Here is a 17,169-nt window from a genome sequence, read left to right on the forward strand (position 1 = left end):
TTTTATGAATGGTCACTCCATATCTTGTAAGCCATCAACATCTCCCAGAAGCATAGGAATGTATGCAGATTTCAACAGTGCAAGAAGTGTTCCACTGAATGTGATGAAGAAGTATATACAGAAGGTATTCTAAACTGGCACAAGTACATAGGACCATCTGTTGGGTTCCACAGATGACTTCTTGTGGAGGCTCATTGAGTTAGAATTTTTGTGTTTTCTGTATGATTTTGGGAAGGCTATTTGCCAATTTGAACTCTTGTTCTTAATTTGCTTTTTATTTTGTTGGAACTTTTCTTAAAAATTTATTGTATGGAAATAAGAAAATAATACATGTAAAATTACTGCTCAAGCCTTATATGTAGTAGCTACTCAATAGGTATGAGATTCCACTAATTTATTCAATCCAGATGTGCCCCAGCTCTAGAAAGGTAAGCAAGGTGTCAGTCATTATAAAACATCTTATGTGCTTTTTCAGAACAAGGCATTGAAATAAAATGGAAGGAACAGGACAGACTAGGATAGGCAGAAAAACAAAAGAAAGAGGGTAATGTTAGTAATTTCTACGAGTTTATCTAAAAGAATAAAATAATTTCCATCAAATAATCCAAAGTTTGAGTTATAAAATAAGTAATTTAGCTTCTACAGTATCATTTATGTCATAGATGAAATAGAAATAATTGTTTTGTCCCATAGTTTATTAATAATTAGGGACTAACTGGCTTTTCTCAAGGAAAACCTTTCCTGATAAAAGTGGGTTTACAGCGCACAGTCCAAGGCTCTAAAGCTATATTCAATATTTCTTTCTACATCAGTACTACTCTTTGGTCTCAGCAAGTTGAGAGGTAAAAGAGTCTGGCCTTGAAGATGACCTCAGTTCTGTAAAATATTAACAGTTCAAAGAAACAACTATAGATTAGCCATCATTTATAGTTAAGAGTGTATGACATGGTGATTTTTAATTAAAAATATTGAAGTGTTCAAAGTATCAGAGCATCTTCTTAATCACACTTCTAGTTCACATCAGGTCTTTGACACTTCTTGTGATGCTTTATAAATTAGTCGACATCTTTGTACACCCATGTTCTCATTTTAAAATAAAAATAAGAATAATATCTACCTCCTAAGCCTAATTTTAATATTTAAGTTGGTTAGTGTTTATAACCACATTTCAGTAGAGCCTCCTGAGATAAATAAGCAATGGAAATTGAACATTCATCATTACACTCAGCTTTCTCAAACTTATAGAAAATGTAATCAATATATTGCATCAACTCCATTTGGACATCACCATTTCCAGGACACATCATACTAACATTTTAAATAATTTTTCTAAACAATTCTTTGAAAATTGTTTTTCATTCAGATATAGATGTCCAAATGAACAGAGTTTAGTGGTCTCTCCCAGTGACAGGAAATGGCTGAAACATCTGAAGGTGTCCAATTCATCATCTATCTATCTATCTAAACTTTTTGCTTTCTTTCCCCAGCGCTATCCATTTTAAGCCTTATCCTGCATGGGCTTGATTTACTCTCCTTCGGTGACTTTCTTGAATATTAGGGTCATATTCTTACATGTTTATAATCTCCAAATATTGTATAGTTCTCTAGACAAGGTACAAGCTCAATGGTGTTGAAAATATGTTGCAATATGCTAAAATGTCTCTTCTCTATTTCTTTTGAGGTAACTAAAGCATCACTAACATGAACTATTTATTCTCAGGATCAAGAGTCCTTTTCTTTTTATCAAGTGGGAAATGTGGGCATTTGCAACCCTCTAATTCTATTTTTATTCAGAAAATACAGAATAATCATCTCCCCAAGAGTCATTTTATTTCTCTGAAATCATAAAAACCCAGTATAGCTAAAAATCAGAGCAACATTAATTATATTCAGAACACTTGAGCAGGTTTCTCAGGAGTTTCTTGAGATAGAATTAGAAAACTTTTTTTTTTTTTTTTCAATTGATGGAAATTCTAAACTCATGGAACAAAAGTGTTCTGCTTACTTAATCTGCCTTAAAATATTATTTATGTCCAAGTCCTAGAAATTAGAGCATCTCAGAGCTGACAATAAGTACCCCACAAGAGCATCCCTGATGGCTGGGAATTATGGCAGATTGGTCTAATGTTGGCATGTTTTCTAATGGTAAATACTGTATCCCAAGATCTCATGGCTCCAGGACAAACAGATCCTCACCTATACTAGCTTCTATGGTGAAAACCTTGTTCTCCAAGTTATTCATGGTTGATTAATAAAGGTGCCCACACTGTGGGCTGGGCAGGGCAGAAGGGTTGGCACAAAGGTGCCCAGGCTTTGGGTCTTGTTAGAGTCCACAAGGAAACAGGAGAGGGGAAGAAGGAAGAAGTCACCATGGGGTAGCAGTATCATGAGTGCATGGACACAAGGTCTGGCCTGTTTGAATCGGAGCAGCTACGGTGGAACAAGGTAAGTGATATCTCCTGGTTATTGACAGGGAAGTAGACAAAATAGTTCTAATACTTTAGGCTTATTATGATTACAAATGGTTGAGTCCTGTATGTGAGAACTGAATGATTAATCTTGAAATAGAAATCCCCAAATATCATGTACCATAATACAAAGTACTATGTGTAGGACAATGCCTGGCATGAAGGCAGAGCACAAACTTGAAAGAATTAAAGACATCTGACAGGAACCTTGGATGAAGGTTGACTTGTTTTATGTTAAAGTCACTGTTGTTCGCATAATACTAAGAACCCTTGTCAGTGGAAAAACAAAAGAAATGAAAATTGATCCCAATTCTTAAGGATTCTTGGAATCAGCCAGCAGTGGATGGATATTCATGGAGAATCATAGTAATTAGTGAAGCATAGGTTGCCTAATGCGTTGCAGTGTCAGAACTGAGTACCTGGCAAATCTGTTGCTTTCAAATGGTTTGCATCATGAGTCCAGCTCATCAGAAGTGTTGGATGACATCTTTCCTCCCATGCTTGAAGGAGCCATAGCTCAGTTTGCTTTCATGAATTTCTTATTTTCTCTAGGGCTCAGGACAAGGGCATGCACTGTCTTTAATTCTACTTGAGGGTTTCAATCCTGGGACACTTCAAATATTACAGGTGACACTTGCTGTCTCTTCCAAGGCCACATTTTGAAGGGTTTTTCTAACAAGGAAGCGGCAAGATTTGAATATGGTGACATTAGACCTTGTCAGACAAAAACATCAATATTGGTGCATAATTAATGCTCAGAGCTTATCTGACATGGACAGAGCAGGCCCAGAGTGCTTTCACAAATCAATTTGCTACCTGAATTACAAACATAAAAGATGCATCCTGACAGGCTGACGCTATTTGAACATGGGAGCATCTAGTGAAACATTTGAACAAATCTAAGATCTAATCACACTTTCACTCCTTATATAGAAAAAGATTGAACAGGGCAGAGATCAAAGAAGTAACATTGATTAAGTACCAGAGACAGTGTACTGTACTCCGTTCTCATCACAATATGGACTTTACCCTACAATGTTTTCATCTTAAATATCTCTATAATGAGTATGACTCATTTTCTTTGCGAAGAGAGATCTCTCTCAATATGGTTCACTTATTTAAAAAAAAAAGACTGTATTAAATATTCAAGTCAAAACTGTGGGTCTTATTTCAAATTCTTGAATTGTTGCTTTTATGGGAAAAACAATACTGTTTCATGTTTAATGATGGCACCCAAATAATTATTGTAAAAAGAAGAAAAAATAAATGCCTATTATTAAGATACAATTTACATGGTTTTTTTTATATGAGGCTTCATATAAAATGTAAGTTTTAAGAAAGTTTTAGGAAATGTGTTTCATTACTAAATTAAATGGAATATTCCTTGGTTAAAGGGATTCAGATATCCAAAGTTCTTGGGTGGGTTATTGTTTGTTTGTTTGTTTTTGTCTAAATGTTTTGAGTTAACTTAATGTCTAAACAGGTATGTTGACATGTGCCATGCCATGAAGGCTTGAAATGGCACTTGTGTTCTGCCAAATAGAAAGAGTTGCCCTGCACATTTCCCCTTCTCTGTAATTTTCAAGTATTTGTTTAAATAGAATTTTCTTCTGTATGTTTCCTGAGGCTAATCACACCAAACCATACCCATGAGGGTCTCCATTACAACATACTAGTTTTGTTTTTAAATCTAAGTGTAAAATCTTCTCCTTCTTTCTTCTTCCTTCTCTGTCACTTCCTCTTTCCTTCCTCTTCCTCCTCCTTTTCTTTTATTTTTTTTCAAGATAAGATTTCTTTGTGCATCTCTGGGTGTCCTGGCACTTGCTCTATAGACCAGGCTAGCCTTGAACTCAGAGTTCTACCTGCCTTTGCCTTGAAAGTGCTGGTATTAAAGGTGTACATCACTACTGTTCACTGACGCTGTTGTTTTCTATTGTTGTTCCTTTAATGATCAAGATCTTTCACTAAAAGGCTAACCCAACACACATAAGAACAATCTCTGTACTGCTCTCTCTAATGTGTGCCAAATATTTATGACACGGGACATATACTAATATTTATTTGAATGAAGGAATATTCCCCTCTTATATTCCCAAAGTCTCTGTGCATCAATATTTAGTATGTACTGTTTTTTTTTTTTTAAACTGGTTTCTTAGGAGTTCTTTCTGTAATTTCATAGCTATAGGAGGTAAATAAGATAATAAATTAGATAAACAAATAAACCTACAGCAGGGTTTTTATTTTCTGGAGGCAGGGGATGCAAGTGGTTGATTACTTACCTGGAGTCACTCAGCAAGTTAGGAAATGCTGCGGCTAAGAATTTATATGTTGAGTTGCTTCGTGGTACCATCCAAACCGCTCCATGGTGCTTCTGTATAACAGGCTCAGTGGAAGCTTTACTCCTTTAGAAAAAAACTAGGAAGAAGACGCTGAAAATCACCCTGCTCAATGATAGTTTAATGAAAAACAAGTTGGCATTAATTCAGAAATATACAGCACAACTCAAATGAGGCTAACGTGATCATATATAATTGAGCACTTTGGAGAGCTTTTAAAATCAAATGGACAAGAATGATTTTTTTCTTTTTTTAACAAGCTGGGTGATTTTATATGAATTCAAACTGGACGAAGCACTGGTCTTCACCCTCATTGTTATCTATTGCTTAGGTTATGGAGCTCCAGAGAAACTGACTCATTTAAAGTTTTCACATTGTCTCCTTCCTGTGTTGTGAAACTAACCTTTTATGATAAGGTCTACGTTAGAATAGAAACCTTGAAATTTGATTGTTCTCTGAATTCTGGTGATTGCTGAGAAATAAGAAAGAAGATACAAGAACTGAGCAAACCAGCCAAGATTCCTGGGCATCCATGGAGGTAGTATGGTATGTAAGCAAGGCAGACATAAAGCTATCATCCAGAGCAGCCTGTTGGACTCTGCCAACAGTTGGATTGAATCAAACTGGCACTTACCTTATCCTTCCCTTTTAATTTCAGCCTTGGGATTCAGGGGAAATAAGTAAGTGTTTGCTCAGTGTAAATGGGGTGACTCGAGGTGCATCAAGACAAGCTGAGCTATTAAATGTTCCAGTTGGAAGGCCCTCAGCATCACCTAGTAAAAATAAACAAATCCTGACCAAAATAAAGGAGATAAATAAAAAATAAGGTGTTGTGGGTGTGAGAAAGTCGAGATGAGAACAAACCAGGGAGATCAGAGTGTTAAAACCCGAAGCAGAAAAATCTAGGGCACATCCAGAGAAAATCATCACGAGTCTTGTCACCCTGTGGGGACACTCCCAGTCTGGACCTCATATTTCAGACTGATGAATAGAATGTGCATGGGGAGGTGTGCTAATAAAAACTCTCAGTTCTCTGCTCACCCTAAACATATTCTAGAGACAGTGAAAGTGACTCGGAACAAGACAAGGAGAGACTGAGACGCTGGGTTCTGAAAGCAAGATCCCTGAAACCTCAGCTGTATTCTTTCCATTGTTCAGTCTGGTTCTCTCAGGAAAGATTTTTTCAGGGACTCATCAAGCAAATACCCTGCTTCGGAGTGATTTATGTATGCAAGGCATAAATGCTTGAAAATTTACCAAAAATGTCTTTTCAGTGACTTTTCAACCCGCATCCCACTGAATCCTACAAGAGGAAGGGAAACACTGAAATAGAGAGGGAGAAATACAAAGAGAGAGAGAGAGAGAGAGAGAGAGAGAGAGAGAGAGAGAGAGAGAGAGGGAGGGAGGGAGGGAGGGAGGGAGGGAGGGAGGGAGGGAGGGAGGGAGGAAGACAGACAGAGATAGACAGAGACAGAGAGAGACACAAAAAGAGAAAAAGAGAGAATATGAATTGAATCTCTCTGACTTTTAAGAAACCCTTCCTTGAATAATAGAGATCTCTCAGATAAATAGATCCAGACATGCTATTGTATCTTTCTAATTCTTATTTTTGCTCAATGCAGGAGGAAACAGTAGTATCCTTCTGACACCAGGACAATATTGGAGCCATCAGTTGCTGACCTCAAAGACAGTCCTGCCCTTTGTGCTTATTTAGATACAAGCTTTTTTTTTTTTTTTTTTCCTCGATTAAGTTTCCTCAGTGAAGCTTGTTTGTGTGGTACATTCAGATTTATTAACAATTGACTTTAGAATTTCTATGAAGTTTCTTTGTCCAAAAGAGTGTTTGCATCTAGGCTGGCCTACTGATGATTTTCAAAGGATACCCAGAGTACATTTGCAGGCCTCTGAGGGGCTTTCTGAGATTATGTGGAATCACTCCTTCTTAGTGGTTCTTTCACTAATTCTTGCTTCCTTTTGACTTAGGGCACTGATAAACGTAGGCAAACAACAACCTGATAGCTTGGCAGTTTTGTTTTTTGATTTTTGTTCTTTGCTGTGTATTTGGGTATAGTGTGCATTATGTACATACACGTGTGTTGTGGTGTGCACACACCACTTGTATACGGAGGTTGAAATGGATGTCTTCTTTTAATCTTCTTCACCTAAGCTTTTGAGACCAGCCCCCTCACTGAATCTAATGCTCACCAATCAGGTAGCCTGACTGAACAACATGTACTGGGAATTTTTTTTTGTCTCTTTGCCCACTTTCTCAGCAGGCTACCATGCTCTAGATTTTTTTTTTTTTTGAACCTAAGTGTTGCAGATCAGAACTAAAGTCTTCAAGGTGTGTGATAAGTGCTATCCTAAGCACCTCACCATCTCAAGTGATTTTCCTCTAAGATGTCATATCCCTGACTCGCCTTTGGACTGGGCCCTGAGAGCTGCACTTGATTTCTTTTCCCAAAGATTAAAGCTTTATTTAAAAGCTTGAACTTCCAAATAGTTATCCCTTGGTAAAATGTTGTTTCAAACTGCCTTACTGATGGAAGTTAGAGTTATGTCTTGTCTCTCCCCCCCCCCCGTCTCTGTCTCTGTCTGTCTGTCTGTCTTTCTGTCTGTCTCTCTTTTTTCATTTCTTTTTTTAACTTTTTTACTCCAGGCATAGAATAAAACTCAACAGTGAATCTGCCTGGTTGCAGTCTGTGAACACTGGCAACTTGGAAGTCTTTTTGCTCTCTCAACAAAATCTCAAACTTATTTGATTTCTTTTAAAAGTTCAATGTGTTAATCCAAGTTCAAGGTGAGTAATGAGAGGAAGCATATTGAGCTTTCATTTCTTCAGTAAGTAAAACCATTTCTCTGCATCTCTGCTTACATTGCTAGGCTCCAGTAGGCATGCAACGACAATCCAGCTATAATGAAGAGGAAGATGAGATGCATTGCTTTACATCCTTAAAACTATATTCACAAGCTGGACCAGAACCCCCAAAACGTATGTAAATGTATTGTTCGGCCTCTGTGTTCCACCCTGACAGCAAGATTGGGGGCTCTCATTAAAGTTCCAAGTCTATGGGATCATTTTCCCAATAAAGCTGGTTTGTCTATCCCCAGTGGAAGAAGATAAGCATGCAGAAGCCCAGGGCAGGGTATAACCAGTGGGACTATATCCTTTCAGAAGAGGAGAGATTGGGGTAGGCACTCTGTGGGGAGGGACTCGAAGGAGGGATCAATGACTAGGATGATAGATGAATAAATATAACAAAAATAAAAACTATATCCTCTACACAAAGACTAAAGAAAAAGAAAAGTAAGTAGCGGTCCAGGGTGGCATAATACATGGATGGTAAGTCTCTGAAAGCCCTAGTTCCAACCCTGACCCTTGATTCATAAATCCCAAAGCTCATGGCAGTCCTCCAACCTTGTATCTGCTTCTGTCTCTTGATGGTTTCAATGAGCTAGTGAGAAGATATGTGTAGTTGGTTTTGTGTGTGAACTTCACACAAGCTGGAGTTATCACAGAGAAAAGAGCCTCGCTTGAGGAAGTGCCTCCAAGAGATCCAGGTGTAAGGTTTTTTTTCTAAATTAGTGATCAGGAGGAGGGTGAAACAGCCCATTATGGGTGCTACCACTCCAGGGCTGGTAGTCCTGGGTTTTGTAAGAAAGCAAGTTGAGCAAGCCAGGAGAAGCAATCTAGCATCCCTTCATGGCCTCTGCATCAGCTCCTGCGGATAAGTTCCTGTCCTGTGTGAGCTTCTGTCCTGACTTCCTTTGGTGATGAACAGCAATGTGGAAGTGTAAGCTGAATAAACCCTTTCCTCCCCAACTTGCTTCTTGGTCATGATGTTTTGTGTAAGAATAAGAACCTTGACTAAGACATCTTAATTATTGGGTTCTGAAGCTCTCGGCAGTCATACAAACTCCTATTTGCTTCAATTTCTCTCTGGTTTTATTTAACTAGTGAGATGATGTTGAAAGAGCTTTTTTTTGGTTTTTTTCATTCTTCTTTCTTTTCTTTTATTGGATTTTTTAAAAATTTAAATTTTAAATGTTATTCCCTTTCCTGGTTTCCCTAATGGAAGCCCCTCATCCCAACCCTCTCCCCCTACTTCTCTGAGGGTGCCCCCCCACCCACTCTCTCCTTCCTCCCTGCCCTGGTATTTCTCAACCATGAGTCATCCAGCCTTCCCAGGACCTAGGGCCTCTCCTCCTATTGATGCCTGACAAAACCATCCTCTTTTACATATGTGGTTGGAACCATGGGTTCCTTCATATGTACTCTTTAATTTGTTGTTTAGTCTCTGGGCATTTTTATACTCTTAACAATCCAAGTGTGTAGATGGCTGCTGATGTGTTTCCAATTGAGCAGAGCCCACTGCTGAAGATGGAGACAAAAAAAAGTAGACTGGAGATATTTTCTAAGTGATAAAAGCATATTATGTTTAAATTTTATCTTTTCCAAATTCCTTTCTGTGGTTTTGGACAAGTCATCTGAGTCTCAATTTGTTTGTTTCTTTGTTTGTTTTTCTCATTTTTTTAAATCTTTAAAAAAATGAGTGCTTTAAACATTGATAGTGGTTATTAAGGGGAATTGTGTTATGAAATATTGCTTATCCATTTGAAAGCATCTAGAATTACCTAGGATACATCAAGCCTCTTATTTTGTCTCGAAAGAATTGTCAAAAGTAGGCTAATTGATGTGCGAAGACTCATGTTAACTGTGGTGGCACCATCACATGGGGAAAGGTCCTCCACTGAATAAAAAGGACAAAACAGTTAGACACTAGCATTCTTTGCTTGGTTACATGGACTATAGATATGTGGTCAGGCACCTCAAGCTTCTTCCTCCAGGAATTGTCACTAGCATAATAGCTATCAACCATGATGACACCTTGAACTGTGAGCCAATATATTTTTTTCCTTAAATTGCTCTTCTGAGAGTAGATATTTTAAAATCACAAGAACAAGCTAATACAAGGATTAATGAACATTATTTATCTCCCTCACCATGATGGCAGCGTGTTCTTTGTGCCCACTAATACATTTCCAGTGCCCATTATACAGAATTGTGCATATAAAATATTTTAATAAATATTTTCTGGACGAATGAGAAAACAACAATTTTGAAGCAGAAGTTTTGATCTTTGAGATTTTTTGTTCATTCTTATTCCTTCCTGTGTTCCTCTTTTTCTCATTGCTTTTCCTTTTTTTGTTCTTCCTGCTTTCATATTCCTTATTCCTCCATCTGTGGGCACAAAATTCTCCCTACCACTTCCAGGAAACTGTGAAGTGATGGGACCTGTAACTGCATTCTGCAGGCTGAGTGTTGAAGGGAAGTGTTGCTGGCAGATTGAAGGAGGGAAAGTTACTGTGTTTATCACAGCTGGAGCTGCTGGTGCCTGCCACCCAGGCAGTGATCTGTGCAGTGGGTAAAAATAGGCTGTTGAGGGGAGAGTGTGAGAACTGCACCCCAGGATAGGTTCTTAGTGAAAATACAAGTAGCTTATGCTAAGACACAGCTGACGGGGCTGTAGAGAGGGAACGGAGACAGAGCACATGGATAGGATCAAGCAAATAGGGTTGGCCAGTCAGTGACCCCTGTCCAGGCAGGCTTGATGGTTGTTCCAAACTCTGTTGTCTAATTTTACACTGAGGGGCCTCAGTGAACCCTGATGGGTCTCTTTATAGGTACAGAAGCTAAGGCTTAGTGAGGTGTTTGGCTTTTGAAATCTTAGAACAGATAAAACAACAGTCTTTCGGCCATTTTTAAATTCCCTAATAGTGAGTCTGAAAATGGTACCTGGAGCTGCTCTGAACATGAGGAAATCTCCTAGACCCTGGGGATACATACACAAAGGAAAGGGCTTTTCTTGCAGATACCTTTAAATACCTAGAATATGACAGTAGCTCTTAGAAGCTCAAACAGTCCGCCATAGAAGGCACCAATGACTTGGTTACTGTTCAATACTGATATACATTAACACTGGCCCAGATTGGCTATGGCTACACAAAGTCTCAGAGGATAACTCAAGACCTTAGCAAAGGTCCATTATCTGAAAAGCTGTGGCTAAGCCTTGACTTTTAACATCTATATATTGCATCTAGAGATGAGAACATGAGGAAAAGCCTGGATCCAAGGCAGGAGACTTAAGATTGAACCTAGAAGATTAAATGCTTCAGGGTTTTCTCTATCAGACTTACTTTCCAGTAGCATGAGAGCCTTGTAGAAGCATGGCCTGTTGCTATCCACCAGGCATGTAACATACAAGACCAGAAATTATCTTCTTCTATGTTATATAATGTATAATCCCAAAGTCTAGCACAGTATTTTAGCCACATATTAGGTGCTAATAAAATAAGCATTTGGGTTGTAGGTAAATGAATATGTCATGGAGTTGAATAAGTCTGGCTTATAAACCTCTCTTACTATGCAAGATGCTTAGGAGAATAACTTTTGCTTTTTTAATGAAGAAGTAGAATCATATAACTTAGCTGGTAACAGCATTGAAAAGGTGAAACAAGATTAGAATTATGGTTTGAATCTCAAATACCTCCTACAGACTCATAGCTTAAAATTTTGAAATTCAACTGGTGGGTTTGAGGGAGGTGATTAAATCATAGAAGCTCCGGATTTGCCAATATATTAATCCACTGATGGAACATGAAGCTTACATTGCTCTAAGAAGATACCTTGACTCTTCTAGAAATATTCTCTTTGATGCCACTGGGGTTGTAGGTTCTTGTAAGCATAGTGTTTCAGTGTTATCAAAATACATTAAGAAATACTTTTGTAGTTGGTCTTATTGTGGCTTTGACAAAATGTATCTTTTCATATGGATGTGTGACATTCACTTTGATATCAATATAAAGTTTCTAAGATTCAGCAAGGTAGGAGACTTCCATCTCTCTTCATTATGCAGGATCAAACATTTTTTTTTTTCAGATGGCTCTAGATCAGTAGCATCCTTTACTTGCCCACTCAGGAAGCAAAAGATTTTGATGGTGAAGGAGATGTGGAGGTGTCAACTAAAGGAAGAGACAAACTTATAATTATAGAAAATGTTCAAATTTTAATCAGGTCTATGATATATAGAGTGTTGTGAAAGAAAACCACTTGACAGACATTGTGGGTCTGAGGATTTTTCTAAGCCTACCAAGGAAGAGATGTTTCAGTTGAGACCCAAGGAGTTGGTCTAGAAAATCATGAGGGTGGAATATTATCTGGGTTAGTGGGTGGGGGTGTGTGAGGGTTCTAGCCTTAGATGTGAGAAGGGCTTATTGTGTTATAAACATCCCCCCAATAAATTGCTCATTAGAAAAAGGAGATATGCATTTGTTTTTGTTAACAAAGCAATGATACTTAATTCTTCATTAGAAGGTATGGGTGGCTGACTTGTCTTCATCTCTTATCTCTGAGCAATGTCAGGTAATCAAACTGTCTTCTTAGCACTTGTGTTATATGATCTTGAACAAGACTCTCAGAACCATCTCCTTGTAAGAAAGAAAACCCTGCAAGTCTCCCACTCTACTTTCAGAAGAGACACTATTAGCTTCTTCTCATCCTCCTCTTCCTACTACCCCTTCTTCCCTTCATTGTCTTCTTTATTCAGTATGGAAGGATTTATTTTGCATCATATTTTAAAGACATGATCAGTTCCATCAGATTAATTATAATTGTAGGGAGTATGATCAGGCTGGTTATACTGAGTCTGTGGTCAGAAAGAAGAAAGAGATAAATACCAGTGTCCAACTCAGTTTTCCATTTTTACTTAGTAGAAGACCACAGCTCATAGAATGCACAGGGATGGTATGCCTTCCCATTTCTATTAACAAAGGGAGAAACATCTGGCCAGTCTTTCCCAGAGTTTTGTTTCCTAGGTGATTCTAGATCAAGTCAAGTTTCAGATCAATTTTAACCATCATCATTCTTTTGTTGCAGTTATTAAAATGATGGGGTCAGAAGATTTATTTTTCTGTCCACATAAGATATTTCAACTATGCATTAGCAGTTTGGTGTTTCTGCCTCTTCTGGGTCTTAAGATAATCTTTCATTCACATGGGAAAATCTTCCCATTAAAGGAAATTTAGAATGACTGTATGGATGACAAGAGAACACTAAACTCTTGAGAGGAAAAAAAATATTGTGCACAGGTCAGAGGACCAACTCAAAACAGGTTGTAGATATGCTATAAACTACCACACTATCTCTGGCCTGCTCACCCAGTTAACAGTAGAGATGGGATAAAGACCTATAGGAACCTACACTTTTAAGGAAGTAGATGACTCTAGGAAAATTTGAGAAAACCATAAAATGGCCTGATGGTAGGCATGGTTACATATACATCATGAGGGAGGCATAGGATGCCTCCTAGCACTTGCACACATGCCAACTTAGTATGTTAGGTGGATTGTCACATAGCTTGAATATTGTCATTCTATTTACATTTTGTCTAATATTGTCTAGGTTTTCCTAAATGTAGGATCCTTTGCTGGTTTTCACCTTCTTTACTTTTTTGAAAATGGATTCTAGTTTTAATTATTTATACATGTTTATATTTGTATGTATATGTACATATGAATGCAGGTGTCCAGGAAAGTTGGTAATATCAGATAACCAGGAAACAGAGCTAAAGTCTATCATGAGGAGTTCAATGTGGGTGTTAAGTGAACTCAGTGTTCAGTTATGGAAAATTCCCTGTGCTTACATGTTCAAGGCTCTTCCCTACTTTCCCTTTTAATAGTTACAGTGTATCTAATTTTATGTGGAGGTCCTTGATTCACTTGGATTTGAGCTTTGTACATGGCATTAAGAATGGATTTATTTGCTTTCTTCTATATGCGGACTCCAGTTCAACCATCACCATTTGCTGAAAATATTGTCATTTTCCCACTGGATGGTTTCAGCTCCTTCATCAACGATCAAGTGACCATATATGTGTGGATTCATTTTTGTGTCTTCAATTTTATTCCATTGATATACCTGCTGTCTCTGTACCAATGCCATGCGGTTTTATAACAATTACTCTGTAATACAGCTTTTGGTCAGAGATGATGTTTCCCCAGAAGTTCTTTTATTTTTGAGAATAGTTTTCACTGTCCTGTTTTTTTTTTTTTTAATTCCAAAAGGATTTGCAAACTGCTCTTTCTAACTGTATCAAGAACTGAATTTGGATCATGATGGGCTCCAGCTGCACATGCAATAAAGCATGATGCTGTCTGGCATCAATAGGAGAAAAAGTTCTTGGTCCTATGAAGGTCCATTTCCCCAGTGTAGGGGAATGCCAGGGTGTTGAGGTGGGAGTAGGTTGGTGGGAGAGGGAGCATCCTCATAGAAGCAGAGGGAGGGAAGAGGGCAGGGGGTGAAGTGAGAAAGGGGATGATATTTGGAATGTAAATGCAATAATTATCTAATAAGAAAATAGAAGTGAAATTAGGGTCTTTGGAAGAGTGGTACAGCATCATACCTGTGAGTAATATATTTACCTCAGTGGGTTTCAATGCCAATGCTTTCTTTAAAAAAAAAATCTTACCTTCTGAAGTCATAGCTGAAAGATGGATTCTCCCACTCTGCTTATTCTCCAACTTTCTATGGGCAGAAGAAACTAGGACATCATGAAAAGGGCTTTGATGTAGGTAGTACTTCAGAAAACTGACCTTAACTCAGTCTTGTCCAATGTCTTGGACTTTTTGTTTGTAAATTGGGTTAGGTCAGTGGCTTTCTAACATCATTTTTCTTCCCTAGACCTCCCCTCTTCTTTTTTCCTTTTCTTCCAATCTTTCAGGGTGTGCAATCTGACACATTTGTTCTAAAAAGTACTTTTTGCATGAATACATGACACAAGCAAAGTTCCATTTGAAGCTTCTATACAGGAAAAAGTGCCTTGATTCATGTGGGCATGGCAAACTTGGGTTCTGTATTTTAAACAAGATGAACTACTTTGGGGAAGCCGTTGAACTCGGAGGACTGTGATTTGTAAACAACATAATTAGAAAAAATACAAAGACTCGATTAGCTTTAAATTTTTACGGTCATCCACTGCTCTGTTGATTTAAAAACATTCAGTATCTCCCAGTAGCTCTAAAGTCAGGAAAACTGATAATATCACAGGCTGGTAAATAACATATTAGAATGACAGTGTCTGAGACAAGAGCCAATCCATGGCTGCTGTGTAGTTCAGCCTGGGGGTGACTCTTACAGATTATTTGAGGCTGTCATTGTAGTGCTTTTTTGGGCATGGAAAATATACAGAGATCCATTAATGAAGTCTGTACTGGCTGCAGGATGAGGGCATGTTTACAATTATGACGTGTGTGTGTGTGTGTGTGTGTGTGTGTGTGTGAGAGAGAGAGAGAGAGAGAGAGAGAGAGAGAGAGAGAGAGAGAGAGAGAGAGAGACAGACAGAGAGAGAGAGAGACAGAGACAGAGACAGAGACAGAGACAGAGAGACAGAGAGAGACAGAGAGAGATGGGGGATTGATTCACCTGTATACTTATCACACATTTGGAAACTGAGGTCTGGAAAGTAGAGAACATGCAATTGTAATTCTCTGCCACCAGACGTCTATATTGCTCTGGCTTGCCTGCTTCATTTCTCATAAAGTTCAAATGGCCTGACATGCAGAAATATAACCATAATGGCTGTGAGTCTTGGCTTCTACCTTGCATCTACAGGATTCCTTAAGCATGTTCCAGAGTACTGAGAATTGTAACAAATGAATACTATACTAGGTTGAGGTTTAGATCTTTCTTTCTTTTTCCATACCTATGACTTGCCAGAAGTTGCTTGATATGCACTGAATTTTGCTCTTTGGTATTGAATGTTGACTTGCCTGTCACACTGGAGAATCCTTTCTTCTTTCATTTATAACATGGTCCCCAGGGTCAAATGTAACTAGTTTCTAGTCCAAGCCAGGTATTGCCTTGAACACCTGTCAGTAAATTTCTCTGATCTTCAATTTCCTTAGTGTTAATGGGTGAAAGAATACCAACTCTAAGAAGTACTTTAAAGAATGTTTAAAGATAATTCATTTAATGTAATTAGCAAAGGTTGACATTTTATAGCTGATTAAAATGTTACTTAGCATACTAATAATAAAAATTAAGAAAAGGAAACTTATGTCAAGCTTCATTATGATGTTCAGCATCACCATCATCACTGCCGACATCAATCTGCTTGCTGGTTTATGTTTTTCTGAGATAGTTATAGCAAAATCATAATTTTTCTCACTGGGATGTGATTTGTCAGTTTTCTAAAAATTAGTTGGCTGTCCTTCTGTCTTCTTTCTTTCTACATATGTCTGTCTGTCTCAGGGATTTTAATGCTTTGAAGATACCATGACTATACAACCTGCAGAATAATGAGTTTAATGTAGGCTTATAGTTTCAGAGAGTGAGTCTATAACCATAATATGAGACAGTATGACAGCAGGCAGGCAGGAATTATGCTGGCGCAGCAGCTTATATCTTGAGAGGTAACCATAAGGCAGAGAAAGCTAAATAGTAACGGCATGGGCTTTGGGAACTCACAATGTACCCCCAGGACCACATTACCTCCACAAGGCTACAGGTCTCAATTCTTCTCAAACAGCTTTACTAACTTGGAACTAAGCATTCAAATACAGGAGCCTGTCGGAACCATCCCCATTCAAACCACCACACACCTTTCTAATCAAACATCCTTTGATGAGTTATCTCAACTTTAGAAGGGAGGAAAAAAGAAGTTCAGAGAAGAAAGGCAACTTGTTCTGTTCACTCAATCAGTGTTCATGCTCAGATAATTACTCTATATGTTCAGGTCTTCAATTATTTTGTCTAATTGCTCGTGCTCTACTGATTAGTCTAGACTTCTTACTCTCTGTCTCTGCTCTGGTTAAGTGGGAGCACCTCTGGCATTCACCCCTGTGGTGAATTCATATCCTTTCCTTCAGCTGTTTTGGCTTGGTTGGTTGTTTTAGGACACCGTTTCACTTGGCTTGGAACCTCTTGTGCATATCCAGAGATCTGCTTGTCCCTGTCTCCTGAGTAAGAGATGATCAAAGCCATACACCACCATACTCAGCCTATGATTTTTATCTTTGTTTTAATGTTATGCATTCTCCAGCAGGAAACATTAGGAGAAGCTGAGGGTTCATAAAAAGGTAGAAAACCAGAAAGGGTAAGTGATATGTATATAAAAAGAAAAAGAGAGTGGGGCTATGTTTTATGGAGGTGTGTTGTGAGGAATGGGGGAAAGGGGTGCCTCTACAGGCCCATGCTGAGGCATCCCTTTCCCATAAGGGATTAGCCACATGTTGCACACTATGGAATGGTATAGTATAGAATAGAGTTTATTCAGGGCATGGGGAGGAGAGTTTAGAGGGTAATAGAG

This window comes from Micromys minutus (assembly GCF_963924665.1).
Source record: "Micromys minutus genome assembly, chromosome: 28".
Lineage (NCBI taxonomy): Eukaryota > Metazoa > Chordata > Mammalia > Rodentia > Muridae > Micromys > Micromys minutus.